Source organism: Canis lupus, chromosome 30 (genome assembly GCF_048164855.1).
Source record: "Canis lupus baileyi chromosome 30, mCanLup2.hap1, whole genome shotgun sequence".
Lineage (NCBI taxonomy): Eukaryota > Metazoa > Chordata > Mammalia > Carnivora > Canidae > Canis > Canis lupus.
The window spans coordinates 14,830,624-14,857,056 of NC_132867.1; the positions used below are offsets into that span (position 1 = coordinate 14,830,624).

At 35.2% G+C, this 26,433-nt stretch overlaps 1 protein-coding gene and 1 long non-coding RNA gene across 11 annotated transcripts in view; one reads left to right on the plus strand and one right to left on the minus strand.

Annotated features, from left to right (window-relative positions):
- ROBO2 (roundabout guidance receptor 2) overlaps positions 1-26,433 on the minus strand; it is a 1,635,491-nt gene that overhangs the window by 1,382,791 nt on the left and 226,267 nt on the right. The window lies entirely within an intron of this gene.
- LOC140621464 (uncharacterized) overlaps positions 18,955-26,433 on the plus strand; it is an 82,519-nt gene continuing 75,040 nt past the window's right edge. For 5 of the 10 annotated variants that reach the window (XR_012021177.1, XR_012021179.1, XR_012021175.1 and 2 more), the window contains exon 1: positions 18,958-19,122. This is a non-coding gene — a long non-coding RNA (uncharacterized lncRNA). Of the gene's footprint in view, positions 19,123-26,433 lie in introns of all 10 variants that reach the window. The other 5 variants (XR_012021172.1, XR_012021171.1, XR_012021178.1 and 2 more) reach the window with 4 other exon arrangements.

Consider the following 26,433-nt stretch of genomic DNA (forward strand, 5'->3'; position numbering starts at 1 on the left):
TATTATCGAATGCTTTTTAACTATTCTTATTTAGAAAAAAAGCAACAAGGTAAAAGCGTATGGACACTTTTAAGAGCAGAAATGCAAAAAACAAAGTACTTTTTATTTGTCTCTCAGATAGTATAAAGTTCTAAGAAATTTAATACCTTCTTTCTAGTGGATCCATTTTTCAGATTTCAGATATAGCTATTTCCGATCTCAGTATTTTTCATTCACAGTTTCAAATCAATAGAAAAATGCATCATGTATGCTCTAGCACCTCATACCTCATCTAGTATAAAAATTTATCACTTGCTACTATAATTTTAGTCACTATCTACAAAATATTGTAACAATTTTCAGGTAATAAAATAGTCATTTATCCTTGTATCCCTCTACCTAACTAAGTTCCTGGAACACAGCAGCCATTTGAAAACATGTTGGCTGTGTAATAATGCAAATTGTCCAATGTTCAGAGATTTTACACACTATTGATTCAAGATATAAAACAGCTCATCATCAGTCCTATTAGACACTACAGTGAGGGTTGGTGATGGTGACAAATATGGGACTTGCATAGAGAGAAAAATGAAATGTAAATTGTGCTCTTGATTTCCATAAGTTATCAACTAGGTTATATGCGAGGAAGGAAGAGAAAAATTTAAAAATATATAGAGACGAAAAGCATTTTGGAGAAGCAACATGTGTCACAGAGGACTCGTGCATTTTAATACCTCCAGAAAGCATTTTTGACAGATTACAATAAAATCACTGCAATGCAAGGGCAGCTACCATGAACCATAGACAAAAAAGGAAAAAAAATAAAAATTGTAGCTGGGTGAGATTTTCACATTTGAGCATACGCAATACCTCTGAATTTTTCTAATACAGAAGTGAAAAGGAAAAATAAATGGGAAAAGGGAATTTTCCATTTCTAAGAAGCAAACTAATTCATGAGGGAACACGTCTTCTTGCGAACACGTCTTCTTGCCTCTAATTTCTAGGTGAATCAATTTTGGTGGTATTTTATTTTATTATTTTATTTTATTTTATTTTATTTTATTTTATTTTATTTTATTTTATATTTCCTTTTATTTCCTTTTAATTCCAGTATAGTTAACATACAGTATTATAGTAGTTTCAGTGTACAATGCAGTGATTCAAATACTATACATTACTCAGTGCTTATCAAGGTAAGTGTACTCTTAATTTCCACTACCTATTTCACCCACCCCCCCACCTACCTCCACTCCAGTAACCATTAGTTTGTTCTCAATAGTTAAGAATCTGTTTTTGATTTGTTTAATTTTGTCTTTGTTCTTTTGTTTTGTTTCTTAAATTCCACATGATGAGTGAAATCCTATGGCATTTTTCTTACTCTGATTTATTTTGCTTACCATTATACTCTCTAGCTCCACCCATGTTCTTGCAAATTTCATTCTTCTTTATGACTGAGTGATATTACATTGTATGAATATACCACATCTTCTTTATCCATTCCTCTACTAATGGACACTTGGGCTGCTTCCATAATTTGGCAATTGTAAATATGCTGCAATAAGCACAGGGGTGCATATAATATCCGCTTGAATTCATGTTTTTGTATTCTCTGGGTAAATATCCAGTAGTGGGCTTACTGGATCATATGGTAGTTCTAGTTTTAATTTTTTTAAAGAAATTTCATACTGTTTTCCACAGTAGCTGCACTAGTTTGCATTCCTACAAACAGTACAAGAGGCTTCCTTTTTCTCCACATCCTTGCCAACATTTGTTATTTCTTATATATTTTTTTTTATTTTAACCATTCTGACAGGTAGTGAGGTGATATCTCATTATGGGTTTCATTTGCATTTCCCTGATAATGACTGATGCTGGACAAATTTACATGTCTCTCTTGGCCATCTGGAAGTCTTCATTGGAGAAATATCTGTTCATGTGTTTTGTCCATTTTTTAATCGAATTATTGGTTTTGTTTTGGTGTTGAGCTGTGTAAGTTCTTTACATATTTTGGATACTAACCCTTATCAAGTATATCATTTGCAAATATCTTTACCCATTCAGAAGATGGTCTTTAATTTTGTTGATTGTTTCCTTTGCTATGCAAAAGCTATTTTATTTCTTATTAGTCCCAATAGTTTACTTTTGCTTTTATTTTTCTTGCCTAGAGAGACATATGTAGAAAAATGTTACTATAGCCAGTGTCATAGAAATCACTATCTGTGCTCTCTTCTAAGAGGTTTTACATTTAGGTCCTTAATCCATTTCAAGGTTTTGTTTTGTTTGGCTTTGGTTTGGTTTTGCTTTTGGTTTCTTTGTTTATTTGTTTGGTATGGTGTAATGAAGTGTTTCAGTTTCATTCTTCTGCATGTAGCTTTTCCCATCATTATTTGTTGAAGAAACTGTATTTTTCCCATTGCATATTCTTGCCTACTCTGTTGAAGATTAATTGACCATGTAACCCTGGATTTAGTTCTGGGCTTCCTATTCTTTTCTATTGAGCTATATGTCTAGTCCTTGTGCCAGTACTATACTGATTTGATTATCACAGCTTTGTAATATATCTTAAAATTTGGTATCATTATACTTACGGCTTTGTTCTTTTTTCAAGAAACTGGCTATTTTAGGTCTTAGGATTGTTAGTTCTAGTTCTGTGAAAAATGCTATTGGTGTTTGGATAGAGGATACATTAAATCTGTGGGTTGCTTTAGGGTAGTGTGGTCATTTTAACAATATTTGTTGTTCCAATCCATGAGCATGGAGTATCTTTCCATTTGTTTGTGTCATCTTTAATTTCATCAGCGTTTTATAGTTTTCAAAGTACAGTTTTTTACCTCCTTGTTTAAATTTACTCCTGAGTATTTTATTAATTTTGCTGCAATTGTGAACGGGACTGTTTTATTAATCTCTCTGCTGCTCATTATTAGTGTATAGAAAAGTAATGGATTTGTGTACATTTATTTTATATCTGCAACTTTACTGAGTTCATTCATCAGTTCTAGTAGTTTTTTGGTGGAGACTTTTGTGTTTTCCATATATAGCAACATATCATCTGCAAATAGTGAAAGTTTTAATTCTTCCTTACCAATCTGGATGCATCTTATTCCTTTTGTTTGATTATGACTAGAGGCTCCAGTACTATGTTGAATAAAAGCAGTGAGAGTGGACATTCTTGTCTTATTAATGAACTTAGGGGAAAAATTCAGTTTTTCACTATTGAGTATGATGTTGGTTGTGGGTTTTTCATATATGACCTTTATTACTATAGGTATGTTCCCTCTAAAACCACTTTTATTGGGGGTTTTTATCATGAATGGATATTGTACTTTGTCAAATGCTCTTTCTGCACCTTTGAGTGGTCATATAGTTTTTATCCTTTCTGTTGCTAATATGATGTAATACATTGATTGATTTGTGAATATTGAACTAGCCTTGCATCCCAGGAATAAATCCCACTTGATCGTGGTGAACGATTTTTTTAATGTTTTGTTGGATCTGTTTGCTAATGTTTGATTGTGGATTTTTTCATGTATGTTCATCAGAAATATTGACCTGTAGTTCTTTTTCTGTAGTGTCTTTATTGGGTTCTAGAATAAGGATAATATTGGCCTCATAGAATGAATTTGGAAGCTGTCTTCCTTCTATTTCTTGGAATACTTTTAGAAGAATAAGTATAACCTTTTTCTAAATGTTTGGTAAGATTCACCAAAAGCTGTCTGGATTTGAGCTTTGGATTGTTGGTAGTTTTTTTTTTTTTTTTAATTATTGATTTAATTTCATTGCTGGTAATTGGTCTGTTCAAATTTTTTATTTCTTCCTGAATCAGTTTTAAGAGGTTATATATTTATAGAAATGTATCCATATCTCCTCCGTTGTCTAGTTTGTTGACATATAATTTGTCATAATATTCTCTTATAATCCTTTGTGTTTCTATGGTATTGGTTGTAATTTCTCCTCTTTCATTTCTGATTTTGTTTAGGCTCTCTTTTTTTATCTCTCTCTTTCTCTCTCTCTCTCTCTCTTTTTATTAGTCTGGCTAAAAGTTTATTAATTTTGTGATTTTTTTCAAAGAACCAGATACTACTTTCATTGATCTCTTCTATTTTTTTTAAGTTTCTATTTTATTTCTGTTCTTTTATTATTTCCCTTCTTTTATTGGTTTAGGTTTTTTTTTCTTTCTTTCTTTCTTTTTTTTTTTTCTTTTCTACCTCCTTTACGTGGAATGCTAGGTTGTTTATTTGGGATTTTTCTTGCACTGGATGTAGGCCAGTATTGCTTTCTACCTCTCTCTTAAACTATCTTTTGCTACATCCCAAAGATTTTGGGCTGTTGTGTTTTCTTATCTTTTTTTTTTTTAAGATTTTATTTATTTATTCATGAGAGACACAGAGAGAGAGAGAGATAGGCAGAGACACAGGCAGAGGGAGAAGCAGGCTCCATCTAGGGAGCCTAACGTGGGACTCGATCCTAGGTCTCCAGGATCAGGCCCTGGACTGAAGGTGGCGCTAAACTGCTGAGCCACCCGGGATGCCCAAGGATCCCTTTAATGCAAATTTTATTATGCTTGATGGTATTGCTGAGTTCTCTATTTTCATTTTTTATTATGCTTTTTTTCCTTCTCACTCCCACTCAGCTTGATGGCTTTCCATTACTCTCTGTCTTCCAGGTCACTGATCAATTTTTCTGCTTCCTCTAGTTGACTATTTATTCCATCTAATGTATCTTTCATTTCAGTTATTGAGTTCTTCATCTGTAATTAGTTATTTTTTATGTCTTCTATCTCTTTGTGAAGGGTTTCACTGAGGTCCTCCACTGTTTTCTTAAGTCCAGTAAGTATCTTTATGAATGTTGTTTTAAATTCTTTATCAGGGATATTACTTATCTCTGTTTCATTTAGGTCTCTTGCTGTTATTTTGTCCTATTCTATCATTTGGAACATATTCTTCTGTCTCCTCACTTTGTCTTTCTGTGTCTGCTTCTTTCTTTCTTTCTTTCTTTCTTTCTTTCTTTCTTTCTTTCTTTTTAAGATCTTATTTGAGAGAGAGAGTGCTCAGGAGCAGGGGGGAGGGGCAAAAGGAGAGGGAGAAGTAGGCTCCCCAGTGAACAGGGAGCCCGAGATGGGGCTCCATCTCAGGACCCTGGGATCATGACCTGAGCCGAAGGCAGATGCTTAACCAACTGAGCCACTCAGACACCCATCTTTGTGTCTGTTTCTATGTGTTATAGAAGTCAGCTATGTCTCCTCTCTTCAAAGTAGTGGCCTTAAGAAGAATAGATCCTATAGCTCCTTAGAGTATAATGGCCCCTGCTTACCAGAACCTGGTGCTTCAGAGGTGTTTCTTAAATGTGTTGCATGTGCCCTGCTTCTGTGGCTGAGCCACTCTATCCTTCAGGCCAGTTGCCTGCACAGGCTCTCTTTGCCTGTTGTGGGCAGGGTTTGGTCCTCATTGTTAGTGAGCCAGTCTGAGGTTGCCTTGGGTTTGAGTCGAGTTAGACCAACCATTTGCAAGAGATGCAGTAGCTCAAAACTTCGGAAGTCTTTCCCTGTGTTGTTCCCTGAGAAGTTTTCATTGGTGAACAGTGCTTGCAGACATACCAGATGTCTGTCTCCAGCCCACTGCTGGAGTTTGATGGTACTATTATAATATATTCTGGATAGTAAAATACCCAGGTTCAGACTTTTCAAATAAATACAGACTTGTTTCACATAAACTTGTTCCTTTCCTTGATTATAGGTATAAACCTAAATACTAGGACCTAGCCAGCTAAGAGCAATTCTAGGGATCTGAGAGGCATTGTTTGTGAATATAACCTTCTGGTAGCATTACAGACATATGATACAGAAAATATTTTCAACCATCTTTCTGAGGCTGAAGTCTCTATAATATACTGCTGTTTGTTTCATGAAAAAAGAGATTGTATGGTCAAATAATTTTTAGAGAAAATGCATTAGAAACTCTCTTCCACATGCTAATTAGCTCAATCAAGCTTTAGAATAGAACCATAAATATTTCAAAACAGTTCAGGAGTAACACACTAAAAGTTGGGAGAATTAGCATTTGTTTTTTTCATGTTAAGTACACTTCACTAAAATATATATAATATATATTACATATATATTATATATAATTTTATATTATTCCATTGAAACCTCAAACAACTTATGAAGTGAAAACGAAGACACTTAAATTCAAAGACTTTGCTATTTGTACATAACCTCAAAACTAATTACGCTTAAAATGAAGTGCACATATCCTCCCTTTTTCATTATGTGGTCCTATTTTTTGTTTTTGATGAATTTTACATAGTTCAGCGACAGCATGCATTAATATTAGGCATTGCATGCCTTCTTTAACTAAGGTCCAGTCATCCTACCTTTGATTGAAGCTTTCTTCTGGTTCATATTTGCAAAATTCATTGGCCTTTCTTTTTCTCAACTCCATTTTGCTCCTAAATTCACCTGACGAATTTTTAAAATTTGAGATATTGTATTTTTCAATATTAAAATTTCCATTTTTTAATAGTTTTTTTTTGTTGTTTCTTTTTTTGAGAATTTCTATTTTTTTCAGTTGTTTCAAGAGTGGCTACCTTTGCCTCATGAAGTATGGTTACAAGAGCTGCTTTAAAGTCATTCTCTAATCATTTCAACATCTGAGTCATTTCAGGTTTACATCTGTTTATTGTGTTTTAGCTAGAGAATTGTTTTTTTTTTTTTTCCTGGTTGTCAGTAATATTGAGTGATTTTGGACTGCACTGTGGACATTTTAAATGTTTTGAAACTTTGGGTTCTGTTAAATTACGTGGAAATAATTAATTTGTTTGTTGTAGCAGGAAATCACCTGGTTAAGTGTATACTGTAAGGTCTGTTTTGCCTTCTATGGAAAATGGCTTAAATATCCATTTAGTTTTCAAAGTTCTCGCTATGCTGTATATGTGTGTTTATTACGTAAGTCATTCTGGAGTTGGCCTAGAACTTTAGTGGAATTTTATATATTCCTTCTCTTCTCAAAGCCTTTGCTATGCTACTAGGGTGTGTTCTGCCAAAGCACATCTTAAGGGGTGGGCAAATATGGGACTTTTTTTAGTTTTTACACAAAATTAGGAATCCCCTTCTCCAGTTCTCTATTCTTGTGTGTTTACCTCTCACTCACTGATTCCAGAGTCCCTTTTTTGTGACCCATCTGTTCAAAATACAGTTTTTTTCAGAGATTTAGCCTTTTGGACTCTTGCACAGATTTGGACAGCAGGAAGCAGAACAGTAAGACAAAACAATATGGATCCCCTCCCCCATACTGCTAGCCCAACAGAAGACTAACTTAAAGGGAGGGGTTTTCTCTTGGGTCTTATACTCCTGCAACTGTGACACTGAGGACAGCTGTATCACTGGGGTTGGTTTCAGGTCAGTGCTGGGAGAAGAAAAAGAAGAAGAAGAAAAAAAAGCCATAATATATATATAGCTCAGTGAGGTCAATTTTTTTTTTTTTTCCCTAGTCCTCTAGCCAGGTTTTGCTGACCACAATCACTACAAAATTCCTGGTTTGGCTTGTTCTCACTTCAAAGAAAGAAGATAAAGAAAATAAACCCTAGGCAACTCATTACCACTATTATTCAAGTTTAGACTTCTCTCTTCCATCTGAGTGCTACTATTTCTTTCTTAGAATCCTTATTTTATGTATTTGTTTTGGTATTTATCTAGAGTGCTTAGTTTTAATTAGTAGCACAAGTAAGCTTCAGTCAGCTTTTTTTTATCCTGGTAGGAACCAGAAATCTATCCAAGGGTTTTAGTGAAAAAATATGTTAAAGACCCGAAGCTTGTGACCAGAAAGGATGGTAATAATGGATCTATGACTAAGAAAAATCTATGGGCAAATATGTATAATAAACTATCAGGCCTCCTGAGAAGAGAGTGGGATCTTATATCAGATGGACCATTGCATGAATTTTAGTTTGGATCTTTACCCAACTCTTTCAAGGCAGTTATCTTATCTGTAGAATGTAATAGTGATCCTACCTCATAGTGTTTTAGTGAATAATTAATGATAGAATGTTTGAATGTGCATACAGCACTTAATAGATGTGATACAGAGCAGTTACTTAACCATTATAACTACATTACTATATTAATTATTGTATGAGTCAGAGATCTCTAGAGAAATATAACCAATAACAAAATGTTTAGATAGATGATAGATAGATAGATAGATAGATAGATAGATAGATGATAGATAGATTTAACATAAAGAATTGGCTCAAGTGATTATGAAAGCTAAGAAATCCCATTATCAAGTCCCATTTGCAAGTTGCAGGCCCAGTAGTGTGGTTCAGTCTTGGTTCAAATAAGGAATAAGGAAAGCCAATGATGTAAATCATAGTCCAAGCTAAAAAGAAGACTGATGTCCCAGCTCATTCATTTAAGTAAGTAAGGCCAATATCACTGTTACTGTTCTATGTGGAAGCTGGAGATTAATTTGCCAATTTACAAAGGTCATATTTGAAAGAAGACTTAAAAATTTTTTTAAACTTAAAAAATTTTTAAAAAATAAAAATGAAAGAAGACTTAAGAAACCTGTCTGATCCTAGCTAGATTGCTTAGTTTCCATTAGTCTGTTTTCTCATTTATAAAGTGGAAAGAAATGATGAAAGAGAGGGATGGCAGAGTCTTGAAGAAGATGGTTCCTAAGGTTCCTTCTAAAAATAAAATTTATGTTTTTATAAATTTCCTCTAGAAACATACATAGTATAGATCACATGCTAACTTCTCAGGGACATTTCAGATTTATAAAAAAAGAATGAATAGGCGCCATAATTTTAGATGGTACTACTGAGAAACATTGTTTTAAAAGAAGTATATTGCCATTTTTAAAATCAAAAAACAAAAAAACAACAAAAAAACCCACCTCCATCCCCCTTTATGCCTTATTTCTATTTAATTCCTTAGTAATTAGATATGCCCACCTACATAGCGGAGGGCAATCTGCCTTCCTGAGTCCAACAATTCAAATCCTAATCTCATTTAGAAACACTCTCACAGACACATCCAAAAATAGTATTTAGCTAAATATTTGAGCACTCTGCAACCCATTCTAATTGACACAAAATTTTTTTTCGTAACTTCTATAAAAAATTTAATTTTAGAAAAAAAAAAAAGCTGGAAAACAGTTACAAAATATAAACAAATTTTATTCCTTTGCTTTCTATTCAATAAGGTAATACATGCTTATTGTAGAAATGTTGAGGGATCCCTGGGTGGTGCAGCGGTTTAGCGCCTGCCTTTGGCCCAGGGCGCGATCCTGGAGTCCCTGGATCGAGTCCCACATCGGGCTCCCTGCATGGAGCCTGCTTCTCCCTCTGCCTGTGTCTCTGCCTCTCTCTCTCTCTCTTTCTCTCTCTCTCTCATTAATAAATAAGAAAATCTTTTAAAAAATAACTTTGGAATCATTTTTCATTCAGAGAGAGTAACCCTAACTATGCTCTAACTTGCATTACTTTCTCCCTAGGTTTCTTTCTTTTTTTTTTTCTTTTCATCAGTTAATGAGTAGGTTAGCAATATAAAAAAGGCAAAAGAAATAGAAAACAGCATGAGTTAGTTCAAGGTTGACTAGATCATCTACTTTGTCTAAATTTTTAACACTGAATCAGCAGAGTCCACAGTCACCACCAGTGATTCATCCATCAGATTTGGAGCCTCTGTTAACTGACTCCCAACCCACCAGGAATGCTCTGCTCAAACAGTGATGCAGAGAGCAGTAATGCTGCATAAACAGAAACTAAAATCCTCACAAATTAAATTCTCCACCCATTTTGGAGTTCTAGTTTCCTTTAGACACAAATCTGTAGCTATTAAGTAATATTTTAATTTTTATTTCTCAAAGAAAATATGTAAAGAAGTCAATATTTTCAGAAATTCAACTGTTTATATAAAAGAATCTAAATAATATCATAAAAGGAGAATAATACTATAAAGCAAAGGAGATGAATGGATGCTGGTTTATAATCTAAATTCTTATTAATGAATTAATAATGAATGTGACAGACACTGTGAGAGGTGATAGGGACCCAGAAGTTAAAAATAGTTTCTATCTTTGAGGTGTTCACAAATTAGAGGAAGATGTAGAGAAAAAAGCATGCATGATATGCATGACATCGTGGTAAAATGCTACAAGAGAAGGATGCATTACATATGATGAGGGAAAAAGAGAAATTTAATACAGGGGAAAGTGGTCAGGGAAGATTTCATATAATAGCTAGTTTTTAAGTTGAGTTGGAAGAGGAAAAGGAGCTGAACAGCTAAAAAGAAAGAGAAAGAAAGAAAAAAAGAAAGAAAGAAAGAAAAAGAAAGAAAGAAAGAAAAAGAAAGAAAGAAAGAAAGAAGAAAGAAAGAAAGAAAGAAAGAAAGAAAGAAAGAAAGAAAGAAAGAAAAAAAGAGAAAGAGAAAAGAAAAAGGCACCAAGATTATTCCAGGAAGAGTTAACAACTTGAACAAAGGATGGCATTGTGAGCATGTAGTGTGGATTCAGAGAACTGCAACTAATTCAGTAATCCTCAAGTGTAATGTGTGAAGGGAACATAGTGACCACTGAGATTGAAGATTTAATCAGGGCCCATAGCAGGCAAGTTAAGAATGAAAATGGTGAAACATGAGAAAATTTAATTGAGGGAAGATAGCTAACAAAACAAAACAAAAAACTGATATACAAAAGTACATATATGTTGTGGTCCTAGTTTTGAAATTGATATGTATATAGAAGGGGTAAAAATGTTGGGAATAATAATTATGCCAAAACATGAATAGTTAAATTTTGAGATATAAGATTATAAGTAATTTCTCTAATTTCTAAAATGTCTATAATGTAGAAAAAACAATAAGATAAAATAATTTGCTCATGCCAAAAAGGTAGACCAAATCAAAGATACTTCACCCTCAAGTTCTTGCTCCTAACAGCTGTGCTGGATTGATAGTGTGCTGTCTTATTCATTTTGTCCCTCCAATGTCTTAACACACTGCGTGACACATAGCATGTGTCCAATAAGTCCTTATTGAACATTTGAGCTATCAAGGAAAAAAAAAAAAAAAACCCTTCCACATGGATCTAGCCTCTCAATTTCTGTCCAAATTAATCAAAACATGACTTCTTTTCAGTAGTAGCTCAGTGCAGTAGGAAGTCCAGGCTACCAAACTAAGCACTGCACACATTATCAAACCACACTAAATATTATATCCACATATAGTTTAATTTAAATGAAATAAAAATTTAGATGGAGATGTTAATGAAATTGCAGAGCTCACTCTTTCATTTAATGTGCTCAAATGCACATGAAGTATCAAGAAGTGTGACAGATACTGAGACATATGTATGGTAATATTACTTTTGAACATTTGATAATCAAATAGGGGAGATAGAGACCAGTCAAAAACTCAGTGACAAATGATAAAGTTTACAATGAAGTAAAACCAAGGGCACCATGAAAGCACAGGGGAAAGTATCATGTGAGCTTCAATTTGGATAAAAGGGGGGAAATGCACTATTATGCCTCAGGGAAGATCAGGAAATGTTTATAAAATAGGTTTTCTCTGAGAAAAGGAGAAAGAGAAGAAAAAGTTTACATCAGATAAAGAGATGTGCCGTGTTCTCTAGTGACCTTTACTCACTGGGCAGTATAAGCACTACAGTAAGCAGGATCCTTCATATGACTCACTGGTTTGAGACATTGTAATATTACCTTAAAATAGTCAACATTTTAGCTCACAATCAGTGAGCACAATCACAATCAGTGCAGTGATAGGCTATCAAACTGCTTCACTTTATATTGGGCAACACTATGTGTTAGAAATCTTATTAAATTGACACACAAATGTTCAACAATAGGAACTATGGAAAATAAAACCATACCCTGTAACGTGAACATAGCATAAGACCAAACAAAATAAGAACATTTTCTAAGAACTTTTTTTCAGGGATCATATTTGATTAGAAACTTGAATATATTCAACTAAATTTAGAAAAGGGTGAAAAAGTCAAATTTTGTTATCAAATCACTCTATTTTTAAAAAATATTAAGAGGTCTTGGCTAGGAATAAAAAGCAGCTCTACTATTCAAAAAAGAAATCTAATTCTGTTTTGTGAAAGCTACATCTGTGCAATTTCTGCCATTTAGAAGAAATAGAAAGTCTAGTGTATTTTCCTTTGGATTCATATAACTCACTAAATGTATTGATGCCGCTAGTTAAAAGGTAGCGTGATAGTTTCAAATTAAATGAAAAAAAAAATCATTTAACACTTCAGAATCTTTACAAGGAAAGGTTCACAGTGAAATTTGAATATCTATGTAAGGCAATAACAAACCTAGGTTAGGCTGTGCAGGTGTTTATTGTGGCCTTTACCTTGGTGGCTTCCACATCTCTGTGATAACTGCTCCCAGCTGGGGCCCAATTTCTGACCAGAGACTTTCCATTTTTAAGATTAATTTATTTATTTGAGAGAGAAAGTGTGAGTGGGGAGAGGGGCAGAGGGAGAGAGAGAATCTAAGGCAGGTTCCATGCCAGAGCAGAGCCTGACACAAGGATTGATCTCACAACCCTGAGATCATGAACTGAACTGAAATCATGAGTTGGATGCTTACCTGAGCCATCCAGGCACCCCTGACATGAGCTCTTTAATAAAACTTTTAATGTTCTAAACTGAAGGACGCTGCAAATAATAGTAAAAAAAATTGCTTTGTTTTATTTTATGTATTTATTTATTTATTTTAGTTATTTATTCATGAGAGACACAGAGAGAGAGAGTCAGAGATATATAGACAGAGGGAGAAGCAGACTCCTCGCAGGGAGCCCGATGCGAGACTCAGTCCCAGGACTCCGGGATCACATCCTGAGCCGAAGGCAGATATACAACGCTGAGCCACCCAGGCAGCCCTAAAAAAATTGCTTTAAAAAATCTAAAATTTAATTCTTATTTTTTTAAAGCCTCTATTTTGTTAGGTTTAGGGTAAAAATCCAATAAGTAAATAGGTGCAATATTATCACTCATTTTATTTTTTTTAATTTTTATTTATTTATTTATGATAATCACAGAGAGAGAGAGAGAGAGAGGCAGAGACATAGGCAGAGGGAGAAGCAGGCTCCATGCACCGGGAGCCCGACGTGGGATTCGATCCCGGGTCTCCAGGATCGCGCCCTGGGCCAAAGGCAGGCGCCAAACCGCTGCGCCACCCAGGGATCCCTATCACTCATTTTAAATAAGGAATGTCTGAAGCGATGAGACCCTTTGTATTAGCAAGAGAACTGATTCTCTCTGTCCAAGCGTGTACTCCATGGGCTGCATGCAAAGATTTACATCTGGTTCTATCTGGTTCCCATTGAAATAAAGCTGTTTCAGTCAGTAACAAAAACATCGTGGACTATGGCTTAAACAACAAACATATATTTATCATAGTACTAGACTCTGAGAAGTTTACGAGTAAGGCACTGGCAGATTTGGTATCTGGTAAGAACACTCTTTCTGGCTCATAGATGACAATCTTCACTCTGTTCTCATATGGTGAGGAGAGAGAGCTCTGTACTCTACATCCCTTTATAGGGGCACTGGTCTCGTCATGGGAGCTCCACCTCCAATATCTCATCAAAACCCAATTGCCTGCACAGGCACCATTTTCAAATACCATTACACTGGGATTAGGCTTCAAAGTATATATTAGGGGCACACAAATGTTCAAATCTAGAGAGCGAGAGTCTGAACTCAATCTTAGTTGCTTTATGCTTCCACTCTTGTATCAAACAAAATCTAGGTCTTAGGCTTTTATTAAGATAACTTGGTTGTAAATTATTAGACAAAATGGAACTATGTTGGAAGGAGGAACACTTAAAACTCATTACACATTTCACATTCTTCTCCAGAAATATGATAATTATCTTAAAGGACCAGTGGCTTAAATGCCCCTGAGCTCTCTGCACAAAGAATTATTTTTATTCCTTTTTAAAAATCTGTTTTGCAGTTTCAAACTTCACTGTGCGTAAGAATTAATCTACAGAATTTTAGATTTAAAACATACCGTATCTGACTCTATAATCTAACTGTATAATAGAATACCCCATGATGTTTTAACTCAGGAAAGTATCCTTGTCACAAAAGCATCCTAAAGCCTTCGAACAAGGATAGTTTACTTGTCCCAAGTCTTTTTAACCAAACTGCCAACTTCCAGAAAGACAAATAATGCAAGGCTACATGTCTCTCTCTCTCTCTCTCTCTCTCTCTCTCTTTCTCTCTCTTTCTCAATATATAAGTGTTCCCATTATTCATTTGCCAGCAAATAAATACTCAAACACTTCACTCCATCCTCTCCATCCAGGGGAATTTTCAATACTTGATCAGTCTATTTGATCACTTGTGAAATAGTTTTAAAAAAGATTGAGGGAAAATAGCACAAATGTGACTGTATCAGTTTATAAATGTTTTAGATATTAGAGACATAAATATTTTGACCTTGGTCTTTTGAAATATTTTTCACCTCTCTTTGGAGACTGTTGGTCTGGAAATTTGAGAAGAACACAAGCCTAAAGTCAGAGAAAGGAGTTCAGGGGGCCTGGGTTAAGACAAGAGCAGAGAAGGTGGAGAAAAAGAAGGTTACAGAGGCAGAACAGACCAACTGGGGAAGATGATCGATTAGAAGATAGTAGGGTCAGTGAGGTAAAATAGCTGACTCCCAGGCTCCTGGCTTGGATGATTCTGGGAATAATTCCAGCATATTCTGAAACTGTGTGATACCTAATAGACAAAACTATCTTAAACATAAAACAAACCTCTCACCAAAAAGTTTTTTGGTTCCCGTGGTCCTGAGATGATTAACATATTTTAGTTAGGAGAGCTTCTTTGAGAGATCATTAATATACAAAAAATAAAAATTAATGGTGCTTTCTGATCTGAGATAAAGAGGATGAATTCTATGTCAGAGTGATAGATGTGAGGCTCTACCAGACCTCAGGTTCTGAAAGAAGAGGCAAACATTCTAGTACGCAATGACATGGCTTTCTTCTCAGGGAATCTATAGCTGAGAAGTGGTATTTAAACCTATGGGAGTAAGAGCACCTGGGTGGCTCAGTGGTTGAGCAGCTGCCTGTGGCTCAGTTGTGATCCTGGGGTCCCGGGATGAGTCTTGCATTGGGCTTCCCACAGGGAGCCTGCTTCTCCTCTGCCTGTGTCTCTGCCTCTCTCTGTGTCTCTCACGAATAAATAAATAAAATCTTAAAAAAATAAAAATAAACCTATGGCAGTAGAAACAAAATTTTCTTCACCAGAAGATCATAGCCAATATGATAAAGAAATAAGATTCAAAAATTAGGAAGCACCTGGTCACTGTTTTTTTGATAACCCCATGGACCACCAAAAATTGTTGTTCCCACAAAAGGCAGATATCAGGGCAGCCCGGGTGGCTCAGAGGTTTAGCGCAGCCTTCAGCCCAGGGCCTGACCCTGGAGACCTGGGATCAAGTCCCATATCGGGCTCCTTGCATGGAGCCTGCTTCTCCCTCTGTCTGTGTTTCTACCTCTCTCTATCTCTCTTTCCGTCTCTCATGAATAAATAAATAAAATCTAAAAAAGAAAGAAAGGGAAAGAGAGAGAGAAAGAAAGAAAGAAAGAAAGAAAGAAAGAAAGAAAGAAAGAAAGAAAGAAAGAAAGAAAGAAGATGTCAAAATGCGGCTGAAGGGAAATGTATGCCTATTTGACCTTGGAACACACTCCAGTCACATTTTATACAGAATATGTACAAATACTCAGAAATATGTGTCTTTTTATAACCTACTATAGAGTACATTTTATTTGAAAATTGAACCAATTCTTGATTATATAGTTACAGATTACACACATGTGGGTTATTATGCTATAATAAATACTTTCATTTTTCAGCTAATTGACTTGTTGGTCCACAATACTCTATTTAACCCCATTTTGTGTCCTGGCTGACCTGACCCACAAATCTCTTAGGTGCCCTAGAAAAGCTCTCTATAGGCAACTTTCAAGCATTACCCCTGAGTCCTTAACTAAAAAAGGTAGAAGATTTATATATGTTAGCAAAGTGTTAACTAATTTTATTTTAAAAGTTAGACTGGACATAGGACCTTATTAATAAGTTCCTAAGGTGTTAGAGGAAATCTATAGATGGATGGAGTTGGGATACCAAGCCCCCCCCCCAAAAAAATGACCATTTCCTGGGCTTGGAAAATACCAATTCTTTCTGCTTACAAATAAGGATTTTATATATGCACAGAGCATGCCCAGGCAGGTACACTTTAATTACAGATTTCTTTTTAATTCATTAATTCTATATTATGGAGGACTGCCTAAGGCCTGACATTAAATAAGATCTTTACATTGACAGGCACATCTGTCCCTTTCACCTCTCTACCTTACATTCAGCACAGATGTAGTTTCAACTTATTTTTATATGCCTTGGTTATCTGATGCCAGAAACTGATTTATACTTACAAATTCCCATTCTGGAGTCCAATTCAGAATAGGTCTGTGTAATGAATCTACAGCATATCTACAAAAACATATCCTCAAACATACTATTCTTGCTAAATTTTGTACCTGTAAGGCTACTTTTGCAGTTTGATAAATAACTTTACTGTGTAGCCTAGACAAATGAGCTTTGAAATGCTTTTTTTTTCTGTTACCTTAAGCACATGGAAGAAATCTTCCCCTCACTTTCTTATTTCCTCTTATTTTCAGTGTATGGTTCTCTTACGAGAACATGGCTGCTATCTTAAAAACTCATCTCATTCTATATATATTTAATACAACACTTATAATGTCCTGATTCAGAAAAAGTAATCCTAAAGGACATTTAAACTAGCAGGAGGAAATGGTAAGGCAGACCAAAAAAAAGTACTGTCAAAAATGATAGATCTGAAATTTAGAACCTTAGAAAGAAATAGGCTGGGAGAAGCAAAATGGTATTGTGCAGCCTCCTAGTAAAATCAATATGTCTTTTGGATTGGGAGAAAAAAAAAAAAAAGGTAACAAAGTTGTTTGACAGTAAAAGGTGGAAAAGAAAATAGTCTGCAGTGAAAGTGGTTAACAAAGCACAACAAGTGGTTTTACAATTAGGTTTTCTTTGCAATAAATTCAAGGACCAGTTATATCTACTCACATGCATCTTTATTTAATGTCCTGGAGACTTTCAGATATTACTTACATTGAATATTTATTAAATACTTTAAAACTTTTCCTTTGTAAGATAAAGTAAACCCAATAGAAAGATATGAATGGCTTAACAACTAGTTCCAGACCTACAAAATTGTAACTACGGCTCACTTCAAGGTAGAACTTTGCTACTCATCCTAGAAGCTGCTTCCCTGATCCATATCCCCATCATAGCCCTCCTCTCCCACCTAAAGCAATCACTGGTCTGACTTTAATTGTAATGTTTAAATGTACTTACATAAACAGAATACTTTTATTTTGCTCATTTTAAAATCTAATTGTATCTTTAAAGTTTTTTTTTTTTTTTAATCAATAGTTTCCTTCCAGAAAATAGTTTTCTTTTCCAGGAGCATTTTCTATAATTTGGATTCTTCTAGTTGTAATCACATAGTGCAATTCAATATGTTCTTATGTTCTCTGTACATCTTTCAAATTAGAGGCTGGAGCAGACTCAGGTTCTCTCCCACGAAACTATAGGTAGTGCTATGTTCTTGTGCCAAGTGACCCATAACGTCCGGTTGCCTACCCTTTTATGATGTCAAAAGCCATCAATCATTTAGGCCTATCTCTAGTAATTAGTTAAGATAGCAAAAATGGTGATATTCCAGTTTTGACATTTCTTTTGAATGTGTTACTTGTGATATTTTTACAGAGACATTTCTCAGGTGTTATTTAGTTAATAGCACATGTAGGAAAGGTAGAATAAGTGTTTTCCTTTACTTACCAGTGTTTCAGGCATCTTTAATATGGCATTTTTCAGCCATTCAGTTTAAATGTCTTTCTGTATTTTCAATCAAGCATGACTTTATTCAAGCTATCAATCATGATACTGAAATAACTACAGAATATATTTGTCCAAGGAGTATATTGCATAAAATCAACCAAAAAGTCAACAGTTGTTGAAAAGAAAATCAATATATTCATGTCATTACCTCTAAAACACATATTTATCTGCCTGGAAAAATAAATGTTTATCTGTATAAAATGGAAGAGAGGAGGTGGTTAAAAGTCATAATGTTTTCAGAATGCCTCAAGACTAGTTGCAATTCAGTGGCCTAATTCACTTACTTATCCTTGGTGACCACCTAACAGGCTGATTCTCTTTTTATATATAATAGAAACATGGAGAGTAGCTTGAAAAAAAGAAAATCAAATATACTCAAATCTCAACTCCTCCACAATTCCTTAAAAATAATCTAATCTAGAAATGGCTCAGCTGACAAAATAATTTCTAAACAGCTATCTTGTCATTGACAATGAGAATTTTCTCTTACATATCTGTTTATTTTTCTATCTTCATATTGATTTGAAATCCTTTCCATATTATATTACTTAGGGCTATCATGCTTTTTGAACTTTTCTATCTAATCTAAAGTAGTCTGATCACCCTAAAAACCACTGAAATTTTGACTCACTCATTCCACTAATGCCTATATGGCTGTACAAATATATCAGTTTTAGCCTAGTTATTTCAAATAATAAACGTTTAATGCATCTTAGCTTTTTCCAAAGATGAAGAATCCAAACAATCAAAGAAAAGGCAAACCAAACTCATATCAAGTTCTTTCTCTGAGGAAGTTGCTGTTACTTTGGGGCAAGATCATGAAGGCAATGTTCTGATGTGGAAATACCTCTTCAAATCTTTCCAACCTGCCTTTTCTCCTTTCCACTTAAAACACAATATTGGAATTATTTCTCCCCCGTTGTCCAGGGCAATCTCCTCCTACCTGTCATGCTGTACCATTCACTTCTGATTGCATCACAATGGCTCAGCTATGTGTTCAGTTCACTTATGAGTGTGTATTAGCTGTCTGGCAAGAGGAAGAAATGTGTTAACCAAATCTTTGTTGAAGTGGAGCACATAACTCGAAGTGCTATGCAAATCCTCCTATGTTCCTGCACAAGCACAGGGCTCCTCTGCAATCGGCTTGCAGCCACTTGATCAGGTACTTGCCACTATGATGTAAATAAAAGTGATGTGAACCATTTTCAGGCCTGGTGCTTCCTACGTGAAGCCCACGCTCTTTGATCCCTCTGTTGAGACTTTGGTAGCCGGGGTTTCAAACGAAATAGCTAAAAGATGGTTGTCAAGTCTTTGGAGAGGAAAGAACTGATTCCCATGTGACAACATGTGGAGGGAAAATAAACATATTTTGTATTAAGCCATGGGGATTGTACAGGTTTGTCTTTTGCAACACCTAGCATCACTCACTCCAACTAAAATAAAGCAAATGGTTTATTGTATTTTTAGAAGAAATTACAGGAGATAGTTTGCTTTAGGGTACTGCCCTTGGTTATGTTTTTATTGTATCTTTGAAAGAAAAAAAAACAAGACATAAAACAGTCATCTTCCCTCATTCATGTGTGAGTGTCCATTTATTTGATTTCAGATGAAATCAAAGCCAAATACAAGTCATTTCTTCTGGATGAAAAGAGCCAGTTTATAAAGGCAGACAGACATGGGTTTATATTTCACCTCTGCATTTTTTCCAGTTGTGAAGCTGTGGGCAAGTTATTTAACCTCTCTGGGACATAGCTTCTTTCCTCTGTATTGGAAATAAAATATGTTTTTCCTGAATGCAGTGAACCCTATTAAGACTATAATCATATAATTTCCTTCCCTTACCTGTATATCTTTAATTGAATTTTCATGAATCTAGAAGCAATTCATTCACTAATTATATTATCTACTCATAGTTAACTAACAATATATTCTAATAACTGAAGTGATATTATCATATTATAATATGATAGCTGCTCAACAGACAGCTCAATGTAATGTATATTACATTAATAGCAGCTATTCTAAGATTTAGGATAAAAGAGATCTAAATGTAAATACTAGTCTTGCTTAATTATACTGGAAATTAGCATAAACTTGTGAGTTTCAGTTTTCTCAAATGAAAAATGGGGATAATAAAAAGTAATATGTACCTCAAAATTTACATTGAGTAAGCAAAAATATGATTAGAAGCATCTGGCAACTTCCTGGGACAAAAGAGAGGTTACTTCTCCTCCTGAAATTGTAGAGGTACTTACGAATTTCAAAAATCTTCAGAAATCTTCCTTATTTATCACTGTGAGGCAATGCTACTTTGTAAGAACTCACTGGGGACTTAAACTGATAAACTAATTCATCACAACAAAATCACAGAAAATTCTAATTAAATATCTTATGCTATTTCCATGCATAGCCTTAACACAGATACATACATTAGAAGGACAATCCCCAAATCCCTATCTAAAATTGAAAAAGAATTCCTCTGAAAGATTTAATAGTTCATATCAAATATTCCATTTAACATTCCATTCTATATACTCCATCAATCTTTTGATTGACTGACTTTGAAGCTCTATTAATGCTTCCTACAGTCAAAGTTTTAATGGAGTTTAATGGAACTCATCCAAATCTATAATAGCATATTCCCCCTAAATTAACTTATAACCCACAAGTTAATGAAATGAATGCAGCTACCATTTACCCAGAGGGAGTCAAAATGCCGGACTCATCACCAGGGAAATAGCCTAGTGACTTAGCTCCCTTCAGTTGAGCCCTGGAACATCATAACCCTGAAGGTGAATTAAAAATGCTACTAAAGCCTCATGCATCCTTTAACAAGAACATTGGGCATAGAAGAAAGTTATTTTAAACCTCATAAGAAAATTTACTAATTGTACAAATTGAACCAAACTTTCAAGACCAATGGCAAAGTCTTATGCTTTTTAAAATTTTTGGTATATAGTATTATACCTAGTGACACACCTGATAATGTTTACTGAATAAATCAATACACATATGCTATTTTAAATAAAAGGCAATTAAATAGTTACTAAAATCAGAATTCAGAATCAACTTACATTATACTATATATTCCTCCCTGAATAAAATGTCCCAGAAATGGCTGGTTTTCCCAGAAAAGGCTTTGTCCCCTCCCTTGAGTTCAGAAGTAATCAAGTGTTTGGGAAATGGGTCATTTGAGGGAAGGCTACAGAGCTGAATTTATTTACAACAGAGAACAGAAGGCTGACAAAGTGTATGGTGGAGGTGCTGGAGGCTGGGGGATTTACAATTTTCAACTATATAAAGCAATAGCATATGGGAGGTGTTAAGCAGCTGTTCTATTTCTACTCAGGAAATAGTTATGCTTAGGAGCCCTAGCCCGCAGAAATAGTAGCAATGGATCAAAGTTATAGCCAAGCAAATATTAGCTCATCATATAAAAAGAGCATTTTTAAAATTAGAGCTGTTAGAAATTGAAATAGGCTGCCTTCTGAGGTAGCATGCCCTGGTGGCTCTGGTGCCTCACTGAACAGCCAGACTTGGCATATCTCTAAAATAATGCTATCCCATTTTAGTGTGAAAGGAAAGACAAAACAAGAGAGAGGGAGAGAGAGAGGAAGAGAGATTAAGATTTCCACAAGAGCATTACCAGAAGACAAGCATAATCCCCACTAGGGATGGAAGAGTTTTGTTTATGACGATTTCTTAATGTGCCTTTTAGTTACAAAAAGGAGGGCTTCGTAACTATTCTGATATGGTAAATAACTTTCTAATAAGATTGTGAGGATTATGCAGTTTTTGTCTGACTACAGCAGAGAGGAAAGGGAGAAGGAAAAATGGAGAAGAGGGGAAGACAGACCCAGCAGTATGGTGAAATTCAGGAACCTTAGAGGAATATGCCTTGAAATTTTAGGATTAATGGTTGCATGACTTTCAATTCAGAATAGTTTCCTATCCAATGCTATGTTAAATTCTCTTATTTATTCTTTTAACAAATATTTATTGGCTACCTACCATGAGTCAGGCAGTTTTCTATGGTATAGAAATTCCATGAAGAGCAAGATACGCTCATAGACTTCTGTTCTAATTATGAAGACACGTCACAAATAAGTAAACTGATTAATATAGAATAAGATGACAAGTAAGGAAAAAGCACCATGAAGAGAAAAGTCAAAATTGGTAAAAGACAAGAGTGTGACCTCAGGAGAAAGTGGTATTTTAACATTTTATTGGGAAAATTTTTCCTGATGAGGTCATACTTGGGCAGAGACTTAAAGAAAGGAGGAATTATCCATGTGGAGACCTAGAAGATGTTTTTCAGATGGAAGTAAGAGCAAATACAAAGGCCCAAAGGTGGGAATGGCCTATGTGCTCAAAATCAAAATGAGCAAGAAGAGAGAGAGGAGCTGAAGTCACCGAGGCAGTCTTTCAAGACTTAAGCAGGTAGTGATAATATTTTGATCTGCATTTTAAACAACATGAGGAGAAAGGGTGGGTGGGTTTGGACCAGGAGGGTGTTTGCGGAGGTCAATATTGTTTACCATATCCAGGTTCTGTTTTAAAGGAGAGTTGACAAGTTTCTGATACACTGGATATATGGTGAAAGAAAAAAGAATCAAGATTTTTCTCATAGGAAATTGAATGAATTTTGATGGCCTTTAAATTTAGTAATGGAAAAAACAGGTTTGAGGGGGCAGAGAATCAAGAGTTCTGTTTTGGATGTGTTAAAACTGGAGCTCAGGACTGAGAGAAAAATAAGGATGCCATCAGCATATAAATGGTATATACAAAATAAAAGTAGGTGACTCAGTGAGATAATTTTGAGAATGAGTATAAAGATGTGAGAAGAAAGCCAAGCACTGAACCTTAGGGGAACACAACTTGAAGCAATCAGAAGCACAGAGGAAACAGCAAAGGAATTGGGAAAGCCTCATGCCCCCGACCCCGCCCCTTTGTCAGTTTGTTTGGTTTCTTAAAAATCCATATGTGAACGCAAAAAAAAAAAAAAAAAAAAAGGAATTGGGAAAGCCATGGAGATAGGAGGAAATGAGAGAATGAGGCACTTGGAAATTCAAGTAATGGATATATTTCCTGGAAGAGACAAATCGACTCTTTATTCCCTTATTGAAATAAGGCAGTGGATTTGAATAAAATAGGCTGAGAATCAAATATTGGAACATGTCACTGTGAAGGTTCTTAGTGACCAGAGAAGGAGGTTTTAGAAGGTTGATGGGGATAAAATTCTGATTGGGCTAGGCTAAAGAATAAGACTGCACAGTGAACAAGATAGTATTTTAGATTCTTTTGAAAAATTTTGATATGAAAAGGGACAGAGAAATAGAGGAGTATAATGGAAGGGAAATGTTGCTTTTGTTTTTTGTTGTTTATGTTGAAAGACATTACATCGTGCTGGCATGCTAAAGAACTTATCCTATACAAAGAGGAGTATGATTTAAAAGAGATCTAGGGTAATTAATGTGGCAAAAGTCTTATAGCAGATGAGACACCATGTACAAGTGGAAGAGGCATCCCTCAGAAGGAATAGAGACAGAACATCCATAGACAGGCAGATGGCTGTGATTTTAGAGAGGGGAATCCATTTCTCTGGATTAATTCTATTTTTTGAAGTGAGGTAAGAAGCAAGATTATGAAATGTGAGCAGAATTGGGGGTTGTTGAATGCTTAATATGATAGAAGATGTAAAACAGTTCTTTCTGAAAGTTTTTCCCAATTACATGAACAAAAATAGGACATATTCATACTTTATTAAACACTCAAAGATAGAAGAAACAAAATAAGCATATATATAAATGCATACCCTTTGCTTATTCAAATTAATAAAAAGTTTAACATGTTCATTATATTCACTTATTTTTACTTCATGATGCCTCTGTGTATCTTGCAACTTTTTTAAAATATTTTGTTTATTTATTTGAGAGACAAAGTATATGTGAACATGAGTGGGGGAAGGTGCTAAGGGAGATAGAAAAAGCAGAACCCCTGTGCTGAGCAGGAAGCCCTGATGTGGGGCTCGATCAGAGGACCTTGAGATCATGACCCGAGCAGAAGGCAGATACTTAGCCGCCTGAGCCACCCAGGTGCTCCTGTATTCTGGAACTTTTAAATTTCAGTGTGCATAATGAATTCACGATGCAAACTCTGTCATTTCAATTCTTGAACTTAGCCAAGCCAAAAGACCAAGAAGCCATCTCAGTCATTTCAATGAACTATAATTATTAATTTTTATTCAAATTTTCTTTCTCTTAGCCAATGAGTGTCTGCGGTAAGGATAGAATTCTCAGATGGTACCAAGATTCTGTGGCATTCCACCACATATACACCCTATGTAATCCCTTCCTCCTGAATGGGAATGCAGACTATAAAGGTGATGGGATATTACTCACATTAGGTTACTCTGTTAAGGTGAAGGTAAAGGGGATTTTGTGGAAGTATTTAAATATTGAATGAACTGAGTTTAAACTAATCCAAAGAGGATTATCTATATAGGACTGGTCTAATCAGGTGAGTTCTATAACTGAGGTCAAAGATATTTGAAGCAGAAAAAACACTCTAGATTAAAGATCTGGTGAGCAAAAAAAAAATTCATTCAGAGCAGGAACTTGGAGGACCTTGAGGAAAGAGTGGAAATACAGGGGATTTTCCTGATGATAGAATCTGATTTTCAGAAAGTACAATCTGAGAAAAGCAAAGATGTGAAATAGTTGCCATGAAAATGGAAAATTTCACATTTTCAATGGCATAACATTCAAGGTCTGTGATTATGAATTTTTAAAGTGAAAGCAATCAGTCTTATTAATTTTTTTAAAGTAATTTTTTTTGTTTGTTTTACTCTTAGGATACAATTATGGAAAAGTAAGAGTTTGGGTAGATTCAGGGCTGGAGTTTGGGGTGGGGGAGCGAGTAAAATGAAGGAGAAAAAGGCAAGCAAGTAAGAGCTGTAAGAGACTGATTATAAACTGTAGAATCTAAACTGTGTATAAACCAGGATCAAAGCTGATGAACCAAGAGAAAGAAATAGTGGGATCATTGGGATTAAAGTCCCAATTAGTTCAAATAATTTTTCCAGTAGGAGTCCTTGAGTGAGAGTGTAACAATGCAGACATCTATGTTATCTCCAGCCTTGAGGTAAGAAGGGGAGAAAGGGAAACAACTTTCACCCAGACAGGCTGCTGGTTTGACATTGACATGAGGCCTTTAAGCCAGCATCTGGGTAACAGATTATAGAAGACACAGTAGCAGACTCTATTAATTGTCTATCCCACAACTTTCCCTCATTAACTATCTCCTCTCTCATAATATTAACAGTTCCCTGATTTTGTTCAAGGGCTCGTGGTTCTCAACTGGGGGGATGGAACATGATTTTGACTCACTCCCTGGGTACATTTGGCAATGTTTAGAGACATTTTTAGTTGTCCTAAATTTGGAAGGGGCAGCAAGGAAGTGGGCTTGCTAGTCTGCTATTGTAAGCTACTAGGGGTCAAGGCCAGGGATGCTGCTAAGCATCAAAAGTATACGGGACAATGCCCATAACAATTACCCAACCCCAAAAGAAAAATCCTATTCTGAGCTGCACCTAACAATCCTGATCTCTAATATCCAACCTTCCTTAAAGGTGTAGGTACTACATGTTATGAATTAAATTCTGTTCCTTCAAAAATTTGTTTATGTTGAAACTCTAATCCCCAATGAAACTGTATTTGGAAATAGGGCCATTAGAGAAGTAATTAAGATTAAATGAGGTCATAAGGTTGGGACCCAATTCTCTCCCTGTGTATGCACACAGAAGAAAGACCATGTGAGGACACAGTGGCAAGAAGACAGCCATCTGCAAGACAGGAAGCAATCCTCATGGCACCTTGATTTGGACTTCTGAGATCCAGACTGTGAGAAAATAAACTTCTGTTGTTTAAGCCACTCAGCCCGTGATATTTTGTTACGGCAGTCCTAGCAAACTAATATACCATGTAAAACAATCTGGCTCAGGAGATGCAAGAAGAGTGCTACAGAGATTTCTGAGAAAGTTCTTACTTTTTTCATAAAAGGGCACAAATGTGTCTGGGGATCCTTTTTGCTTACCCCTTTTTCCTGTGGTGGGGAAGCAGCCACCCTGCATCCCAGACAAGCAAATATTGACCAATCTCAGAAAATTCTGAAAAATATCTACTCTGCCATTGTGACAATTTTAAACCAAACCCAGCAGCCTATCTGAGCTCTTTTAAAATGTAAATAAATAAATAAATAAATAAATAAATAAATAAATAAATAAATAAATAAATAAAATAAAATAACCTTTGAGTTGGAAAACTAGGCAAAATAATTCCTAATACATATCTGGGTTTGTTTTCTTTATTTGAAGAAAGAACCAGTTTCCTGTTGAGGTGCAATCTGGAAATATCCAAGTATTTTCCTGTATATCTTCAAATTGAAATAAGTAATTTCCTGCTCTGAAAATGAC